The 10,365-nt window shown below is 37.6% G+C and overlaps 1 pseudogene; it reads right to left on the reverse strand.

Annotated features, from left to right (window-relative positions):
• Nucleotides 1-1,276: 1,276 nt before the first annotated feature.
• On the reverse strand, nucleotides 1,277-1,673 carry LOC121030482 (60S ribosomal protein L31-like; annotated as a pseudogene).
• Nucleotides 1,674-10,365: the final 8,692 nt, after the last annotated feature.

The following is a 10,365-nucleotide window of genomic DNA, read 5'->3' on the forward strand; positions in this document are numbered from 1 at the left end:
TCAATATCTCTCACCAGAGTGGTACATTTGTTACAACTGATGAACCTATATTGACACATCATAATCACCCAAAGTCCATAGTTTAAATTAAGGTTCACTCTTGGTATTGTACATACAAGGGGTTTAGACAAATGTGTAATGACATGTTTCCATCATAATGATATCAGAGTATGATACCCTAAAAATTCTCTGTATTCTACCTATTCATCCCTTTTCCTCAACCCTGGTAACACTGATATTTTTGTTGTTTCATAGTTTTGCCTTTTCCAGAATGTTATTTATTCAAATTGTATAGTATATATATCAGCTTTTTAGATTGGCTTCTTCACTTAGTAATATGCGTATAAGGGTCCTCTATATCTTTCCATGGTAGGATCACTCATTTCTTTTTAGCACTAAGTAATATTCCATTGTTTGGGTTTATCACAGTTTATTTACCCATTCATCTACTGAAGGAAACGACTTGGTTGCTTCCAAGTTTGGGCAGTTATGAATAAAGCTACTATATAAACATCCACATGCATTTTTTTTTTGTCTGGATGTAGTTTTCAATTCCCTTGGGTAAATACCAGGAAGCACTATTGATGAATCTTATGATAAAAGCGCATTTAGTTTCATAAGAAATTACCAGATTGTCTTGCTAAGTGGCTGTACCACCTTGAGTTTTCACCAGCAGTGAGTTCCTATTATTCCACCTCCTTGCCAACATTTGGCATTGTCAGTGTTCTGGATTCTGGCCATTCTAATAGGCAGGTAATGGTACCTCATTATTGTTTTAATTTGCATTTTCCTAATGACAAATGATACGAAGCATCTTTTCATCTGTTTATTTGCCATCTGTATATCTTTTTTGGTGAGGTGTCCGGTAAGATCTTTGGCCCATTTTTTAATTGGGTTGTTTTTTTATTGTTGAATTTTAAGGATTCTTTGTATATTTTAGATAATAGTCCCTAACCAAATATGTTCCCTCTCACTCTGTGGCTTGTCTTCTCATTCCCTTGGCATTGCCTTTTGCAGAGTTCAAGTTTTTAATTTTAATAAAGTCCAGCTTATCAATTATTTCTTTCATGGATTATGTCTTTGGTGTTGTATCTAAAAAGTCATTGCCCCTACCCAAGGGCATGTAGGTTTCCTCCTATGTTTTCTTCTAGGATTTTTATAGTTTTAGATGTCACATTAGGTCTGTGATCCATTTTGAATTAATATTTTGTGAAGTGTGTAAGGGGACTCATTTTTTTTTAAATGTGGATGTCTAGTAGTTTCAGCACCTTTTTCTTTTTTGCAGTTTTATAGCTTTGTTTGACAATCAGTGGTTAGTTCTCATCCCCATGAACTGTCTGTGGATTTTTGAAAGTGGTGACGGGTACATAGGCAACCAACGTATAGAGCTTATTTGGTGAATCTTCATCCTTGTTAAATTTTCTGGACAACTGCACATGGAAAAGGTAGGGAACATTCCTTATTCCTTTGGCCCACACAGCTTTGTTGAGTGTGGTGTCATTGCCTACAGCTGGAGTTCCCATCTCCTTCATGGCAAATTTTCATATCTCTTTAAGTGCCTGAGGGGCACGCTTCTTGAAACCCATTCCATGGATGCACTTGTGAACACTGATGGTGTATTCCCTGGTGGCAGAATGGCTCTTCTTCTCACCAGGCTTCTTTGTGGGAGCCATTCTGCCAGCCTGGTTGGAAAGCTCAGCACCAATTTGTTGAAGACACTATCTTTGCTCCATGTATTCCCTTTTCTCCTTTGTCAAAGATCAGATGACTATTTATGAGGGTCTATTTCTGGGCTCTCTGTTCTGTTCCATTGATCTATTTGTTCCTTCACCAATACTACACTGTCTTGATCACTGTAGCTTTATTTATTTTTTAATGTGTTTTTACTTTAATTAATTATATTTTGTAGAGAGAGAGAGAGAGCATGTGCACAACAAGTGGGGGAGAGGGGCAGAGGGAGAGAAAGAGAGAGAGAGGGAGAGAGAGAGAGAGAGAGAGAGAGAGAGAGAGAGAGAGAATCTTAAACAGGTTCCATACCTGGTGTGAAGCCTTGTGTGGGACTTGACATGAGGCTTGATCCCATGACCCAGGATCATGACATGAGCTGAAATCAAGAATTGGTGCAACCAACTGAGCCACCCAGGTTCGTTCGTTCGTTCTTTCTTTCTTTCTTTCTTTCTTTCTTTCTTTCTTCCCATGCAAATTTTATCTTTGTTCCTCTATATGTAAAATGTTTTTCTCCTCTGGATTTTTCAGCACTTTTTTCTTTATCTTTTTAAAAATTTTGTTTTGTTTTTCTTTATCTTTGATTTTATGTAGTTTTAAAATGATATGCCTAGGTACAGCTTTTTGGTATTTATCTTGCTTGATGTTCTCTGAGCTTCCTGGATCTCTGGTTTGCGTTCTGATATTAATGTGAGGAAATGGTTATTATTGTTTCAATATTTCTTCTAGTCCTTTCTCTCTGTATTCTCCTTCTGGTGTTCCTGTTGCATGTATGATACACCTTTTGTAGCTGTCTCACAGTCTTGGATTTTCTGTTCTACTTTCTTTTTGTCTTTATTTTCTGTGCTTTTTTATTTTCACAGATTCTACTGATATCTTCTAGATCAGAGAGTCTTTCCTCTGCTGTGCCCAGTCTACCAATAAGCTTGTCAAAGGTGTTCTTTATTTATGTTACAATGTATTTTATCTCTAGCATTTTTTTTTTGTTTTTTTCTTAGTATTTCATCTCTGCTTACATTGCTCATCTGTTTTTACATGCTGTCTACATTATCCATTACAGATCTCAGAATATTAATCATGGTCATTTTAAATTCTTGGTCTGGTAATTCCAACATACTTGCCATGTCTGGTTCTGATGGTTGCTCTGTCTCTTTAAATTCGGGGTTAATTTTTGCCTTTTGATATGCCTTGTCTTTTTTTTTTTTTTTTTTTTTTTTTTAAATAACCAGACATGTTGAGTACTGCTATAAGTAACCTTTGGATAACAAGTGCTTTGCAGTCTATGAGTAAGCCCCAGTCTTTTAGTGTGCCTGTGCCTCTGAACTGTGAACCCCACAAGTGTTTCTCAGTCTTTTCTCTCCCTTGGTTGGGACGGGATGTCTAGAGTGGGCAAAGGTTGGGTATTAACCCCGTTTTCATGTGGAAGGCTGGAGCTGGCTAGAGTTGGGTATTTCCCAACTTTTCCCAGAGCCAGTCAGGCTGTGACAATATCCCAATAGGTTAGGCTCTGGTTAACTAGTTTCCCCAAAAGGAAGAGTGCTCTGGCATATTTCCAAATGGTTTCTTTTCTTCTCCCCTTGCTGGAAGTGCAAGAGGATTTTTCTCTGATATTTACTATGGGAACCTGGCCAAGTTCCTACAGATAAATCTGAGTATTTTGGGGTCCCCCTTATCACTGAGGCCCCCTGGAGTTTTCACTCTCAATCTTGTCCTCACTGAGCCTCTAGCAATTTGTTCAGTTACAGTTCTTTCTTCCTTGGTGGTTTCCTCTTAAGAGTCTGTCCTTTGATAAGCCACGACTCCCTATATTCATCTGCTTGTCTCTCCAGTCTTGGGGACCACTGCCCTGTGTCTTCCCTGTGTCTTCCCCTTTCTTCTGGATCCAATAAGAGTTGTTGATTTTTCAGTCTGTTTAACTTTTTACTTGTTAGAATGGAATGGTGCCTTATGCATGCATAAGGGGCTAGTTATACATAGAACCAAAATCACAAGTCTAAACTCTATTTTTTGTTTTCCTTTCTTTTTTTTCCCAATTTCCCCTAATTCTATTTCTTGTTCTTCCTTTCTTTTTACCTATATCTTTACCACCTCCTTTCCTCATTTTTACTTGCTCATTTTACTTGTCCCTCCTATTCCCTTTCTCTCTCTCTTTTTTCTCTTCACCTTACTTCTTCTAAGGTTACATTTTCCAAGGTGTTCTAAATGTAGAAAATGTATCACTAAACAAGCATAAATGTTGGTTAAACTCAAGGTTTAAATTAGGGGCTCTTAAAGAAGAGAACAGGTTGGAATCATGAGTTCTAATACTGAGAGAAGTGAGGGGGGAGATTTTCACCATTTGGGTTGAAGCTTCATCCAAAGGTATTTAAGACATTGAATTTCCATTGGTACTCAATGTTCTTATTCCAAATATCATTTTTTCTTCTCTGTTTTGTTTCTACAGGGGAATTAGTAGGGGAAAAATGCAAATGATAAGGCAGTATGTAGATGTGATTCATTAACCAGAGACTGGTTTAAAATGTGAACAAACCTGAGAGTGGGAAATGACTCACCCAGGGAAATTCTCTCATGAAAGAAGGAAAAACATTAGCTGAAAGATAGGTGGCCTTTGGAAAAGTTGTTAAAGATCTTCAATAGGCAGAATACCTGGGAGGTTTGAACCAAAGTTCTCTTGTTCATACCTAAAGATTGTTTATAATTATCTTCCCTATTTTAAAATACAAAAATAAACTATAAACAGGTAATAGTCATACAGAGCATCTTGTGTAGCTATGAATTACTTTATCTTCATAGTAACCCCATGAAGCAGACACAGATATTATCTGCATTTTTAAGATAAGAAATCTGGGAAATTAAGTATCTTGTCTAAGAATACACAGCAAGGATGTGACAGAGCCAGCATTAAACAGAGGTCATCTAGCTGTAGAACCCAAGTCTTAGTTCATTGGGCTGCTATAACAGGGTAGCATAAATTTGGTGGCTTAAACAACAAAGATTTGTTTCTCATAGTTCTAGAGGCTGGGGAGTTCAAGCTCAAGGCACCAGCACCTGGGTCATAGACAGCCTGTTCTCCATGTTTGAGCTCACCTCCTGGCTGCTCTCCATGTGAGGACATAGTAGAAGTGACAAGAGAGCTCTGTGGGGTCTCTTTTATAAGGGCATTGATCCCATTTTTGAGGGCTTTAGCTTCATGACCTAATAATTTTCCAAAGTCCCCACCTCTAAATACCATCACCTTGGAGATTAAGGTTCAACATTAATTTGGTGAGAGGGCACAAATATTTAGTCTTTATGAGCCCACCAGCATGCACACTTTTTAAATATTGCTTTAATTTAATTTAATTTTTAATATTGCTTCCCATTATGAGTAAATGACTAACTTTTATCAATAAATGACTAACCTCTAAATACCATCACCTTGGAGATTAAAGTTCAACATTAATTTGGTGAGAGGACACAAACATTTAGTCTTTTTTTTTTTTTTTTTTGGTGTCTTACTCATTTTTTAAAATTTATTTATTTATTTATTTATTTAATTTTTAATTTTTTTTTAATTTACATCCAAATTAGTTAGCATATAGTGCAACAATGGTTTCAGTAGTAGATTCCTTAGTGCCCCTTACCCATTTAGCCCATTCCCCCTCCCACAACCCCTCTAGCAACCCTCTGTTTGTTCTCCATATTTATGAGTATGAGTCTCTTCTGTTTTGTACCCCTCCCTGTTTTTGTATTATTTTTGCTTCCCTTCCCTTATGTTCATCTGTTTTGTCTCTTAAAGTCCTCATATGAGTGAAGTCATATGATTTTTGTCTCTCTCTGACTGACTAATTTCACTTAGCATAATATCCTCCAGTTCCATCCACGTAGTTGCAACAGGCAAGATATCGTTCTTTTTGATTGCCGAGTAATACTCCACTGTTTATATATATACCACTTCTTCTTTATCCATTCATCCATCAAGGGACAATAGCCTCCATGGCTATTGTTTATAGTGCTGCTATAAACATGGGGGTGCATGTGTCCCTTCGAAACAGCACACCTGTATCCCATGGATAAATGCCTAGTAGTGCAATTGCTGGGTCATAGGGTAGTTCTATTTTTAGTTTTTTGAGGAACCTCCATACTGTTTTCCAGAGTGGCTGCACCAGCTTGCATTCCCACCAACAATGAAAAAGAGATCCTCTTTCTCCTCATCCTCGCCAACATCTGTTGTTGCCTGAGTTGTTAATGTTAGCCATTCTGACAGGTGTAGGGTGATATCTCACTGTGGTTTTGATTTGTATTTCCCTGATGATGAGTGATGTTGAGCATTTTTTCATGTGTTGGTTGGCCATCTGGATGTCTTCTTTGGAGATGTGTCTATTCATTTCTTTTGCCCATTTCTTCACTGGATTATTTGGTTTTGGGGTGTTGAGTTTGATAAGTTCTTTGTGGATTTTGGATACTAACCCTTTATCTGATATGTAATTTCCAAATATCTTCTCCCATTCTGTTGGTTGCCTTTTAGTTTTGCTGATTGTTTCCTTCACTGTACAGAAGCTTTTTATTTTGATGAGGTCCCAGTAGTTCATTTTGCTTTTGTTTCCCTTGCCTCCAGAGACGTGTTAAGTAAGAAGTTGGTGGGGCCAAGATCGAAGAGGTTTTTGCCTGCTTTCTCCTCGAGGATTTTGATGGCTTCCTGTCTTACATTGAGGTCTTTCATCCATTTTGAGTTTATTTTTGTGTATGGTGTAAGAAAGTGGTCCAGGTTCATTCTTCTGCATGTCGCTGTCCAGTTTTCCCAGCACCACTTGCTGAAGAGACTGTCTTTATTCCATTGGATATTCTTTACTGCTTTGTCAAAGATTAGTTGGCCATACATTTGTGGGTTCATTTCTGGGTTCTCTATTGTGTTCCATTGATCTGAGTGTCTGTTCTTGTGCCAGTGCCATACTGTCTTGATGATTACAGCTTTGTAGTATAGCTTGAAGTCTGGGATTGTGATGCCTCCTGCATTGGTTTTCTTTTTCAACATTGCTTTGGCTATTCTGGGTCTTTTCTAATTCCATACAAATTTTAGGATTATTTGTTCTAGCTCTGTGAAGAATGCTGGTGTTATTTTGATAGGGATTGCCTTGAATATGTAGACTGCTTTGGATAGTATTGACATTTTAACAATCTTTATTCTTCCTATCTAGGAGCATGGAATCTTTTTCCATTTTTTTGTGTCTTCTTCAATTTCTTTCATAAGCTTTCTATAGTTTTCAGTGTATAGATTTTTCATCTCTTTGGTTAGATTTATTCCTAGGTATTTTATGGTTTTTTGTGCAACTGTAAATGGGATCGATTCCTTGATTTCTCTTTCTGTCGCTTCATTGTTGGTGAATAGGAAAGCAACCCTATTTCTGCGTGTTGATTTTATATCCTGCAACTTTGCTGAATTCATGAATCAATCCCTGCAGTTTTTTGGTGGAATCTTTTGGGTTTTCCATATAGAGTACCATGTCATCTGCGAAGAGTGAAAGTTTGACCTCCTCCTGGCTGATTTGGATGCCTTTTATTTCTTTGTGTTGTCTGATTGCAGAGGCTAAGGCTTCCAATACTATGTTGAACAACAGTGGTGAGAATGGACATCCCTGTCTCATTCCTGACCTTAGGGGGAAAGGGTTCAGTTTTTCCCCATTGAAGATGATATTAGCATTGGGTAGTTCATATATGACTTTTATGACCTCGAGGTATACTCCTTCTATCACTACTTTCTTGAGGGTTTTTATCAAGAAAGGATGCTGTAATTTGTCAAATGCTTTCTTTGCATCTATTGAGAGGATCATATGGTTCTTGCCCTTTCTTTTATTGATGTGATGAATCAATTGTTAATTGTTTTGCGGATATTGAACCAGCCCTGCATCCCAGGTACAAATCCCACTTGGTCGTGGTGAATAATTTTTTTGATGTATTGTTGGAGCAGGTTGGATAATATCTTGTTGAGGATTTTTGCATCCATGTTCATCAGGGAAATTGGTCTATAGTTCTCCTTTTTATTGAGGTCTTTATCTGGTTTTGGAATTGATGTAATGCTGGCTTCATAGAAAGAGTTTGGAAGTTTTCCTCCCATTTCTATTTTTTGGAACAGCTTCAAGAGAATAGGTGTTAACTCTTCCTTAAATGTTTGGTAGAATTCCCCTGGAAAGCCATCTGGTCCTGGACTCTTGTTTTTTGGCAGATTTTTGATTACTAATTTGATTTCCTTACTGGTTATGGGTCAGTTCAAGTTTTCTATTTCTTCCTGTTTCAGTTTTGGTAGCGTATATGTTTCTAGGAATTTGTCCATTTCTTTCAGATTGCCCATTTTATTGGCATATAATTGCTCATAATATTCTCTTATTATTGTTTTTATTTCTGCTGTGTTGGTTGTGATCTCTCCTCTTTCATTCTTGATTTTATTTATTTGGGTCCTTTCCTTTTTCTTTTTGATCAAACTGGCTAGTGGTTTATCAATTTTGTTAATTCTTTCAAAGAACCAGCTTCTGGTTTCATTGATCTGTTCTACTGTTTTCTTGGTTTCAATAGCATTAATTTCTGCTCTAATCTTTATTATTTCCTGTCTTCTGCTGGTTTTGGGTTTTATTTGCTGTTCTTCCTCCAGCTCCTTAAGGCATAAGGTTAGGTCGTGTATCTGAGATCTTTCTTCCTTCTTTAGGAAGGCCTGGATTGCTATATACTTTCCTCTTATGATGCTTTGCTGTGTCCCAGAGGTTTTGGGTTGTGGTGTTATCATTTTCATTGACTTCCATATACTTTTTAATTTCCTCTTTAACCTCTTGGTTAGCCCATTCATTCTTTAGTAGGATGTTCTTCAGTCTCCAAGTATTTGTTACCTTTCCAAATTTTCCTTGTGGTTGATTTTGAATTTCATAGTGTTGTGGTCTGAAAATATGCACAGTATGATCTTGATCTTTTTGTACTTACTTAGGGCTGATTTGTGTCCCAGTATATGGTCTATTCTGGAGAACGTTCCATGTGCACTGGAGAAGAATGTATATTCTGCTGCTTTAGGATGAAATGTTCTGGATATATCTGTTAAGTCCATTTGGTCCAGTGTGTCATTCAAAGCCATTGTTTCCTTGTTGATTTTTTGATTAGATGATCTGTCCATTGTTGTGAGTGGGGTGTTGAAGTCTCCTACTATTATGGTATTACTATTGATGAGTTTCTTTATATTTGTGATTAATTGATTTATATATTTGGGTGCTGCCACATTTGGCGCATAAATGTTTACAATTGTTAGGTCTTCTTGGTGGGTAGACCGCTTGATTATGATATAATGCCCTTCTGCATCTCTTGATACAGTCTTTATTTTAATGTCTAGATTGTGTGATAAAAGTATGGCTACTCTGGCTTTCTTTTGTTGACCATTAGCATGATAGATGGTCTCCATCCCCTTATTTTCAATCTGAAGGTGTCTTTAGGTCTAAAGTGGGTCTCTTGTAAACAGCATATAGATGGATCTTGTTTTCTTATCCATTCTGTTACCCTATGTCTTTTGATTGGAGCATTGAGTCCTTTGACGTTTAGAGTGAGTATTGAAAGATATGAATATTGACATTATGATGCTTGTAGAGTTGGAGTTTCTGGTAGTGCTCTCTGGTCCTTTCTAATCTTTGTTGCTTTTGGTATTTATTTGTACTGTCTTTATACACTCCTTTCTGGCCTGCCAAGTTTCTGTGGATAGGTCTGCTGCAAACCTGATCTGTCTTTCCTTGTAGGTTAGGGACTTTTTTTCCCTTGGTGCTTTCATGATTCTCTCCTTGCCTGAGTATTTTGTGAATTTGACTATGATATGCCTTGTTGATGGTCGGTTTTTGTTGAATTAATGGGGGTCCTCTGTGCTTCCTGGATTTTGATGTCTGTGTCTTTCCCCAGGTTAGGAAAGTTTTCCCCTATGATTTGCTCACATAACGCTTCTACCCCTATTTCTCTCTCTTCCTCTTCTGGGACCCATATGATTCTGATGTTCCTTTTTAATGAGTCACTGATTTCTCTAATTCTTTTTTTTAAATTTTTTTTTCAACGTTTATTTATTTTTTGGGACAGAGAGAGACAGAGCATGAACAGGGGAAGGGCAGAGAGAGAGGGAGACACAGAATCGGAAACATGCTCCAGGCTCTGAGCCATCAGCCCAGAGCCTGACGCGGGGCTCGAACTCACGGACCGTGAGATCGTGACCTGGCTGAAGTCGGAAGCTTAACCAACTGCGCCACCCAGGCGCCCCATGATTTCTCTAATTCTTAAATCGTGCTCTTTTGCCTTCATCTTCCTCTTTTTTTCTGCTTCATTATTCTCTATAAGTTTGTCCTCTATATCGCTGATTCTCCTCACCCCATCCATCCTTGCTGCTGCTGCATCCATCTGTGATTGCAACTCAGTTATAGCATTTTTAATTTCATTCTGGCTATTTTTCACTTCTTTGATCTCTGCAGAAAAGGGTTCTAATCTATTTTCAACTCCAGCTAGTATTCTTATTATCGTGATTCTGAATTCTGGTTCAGACATCTTGCTTGTATCTGTGTTGGTTAAATACCTGGCTGTCATTTCTTCATGCTCTTTCTTTTGGGGTGAATTCCTTTGTTTTGTCATTTTGAAGGGAGAAAAGGAATTAAT

The sequence above is a fragment of the Herpailurus yagouaroundi genome, unplaced genomic scaffold (genome assembly GCF_014898765.1).
Source record: "Herpailurus yagouaroundi ecotype Mexico unplaced genomic scaffold, PumYag 28, whole genome shotgun sequence".
Taxonomy (NCBI): domain Eukaryota; kingdom Metazoa; phylum Chordata; class Mammalia; order Carnivora; family Felidae; genus Herpailurus; species Herpailurus yagouaroundi.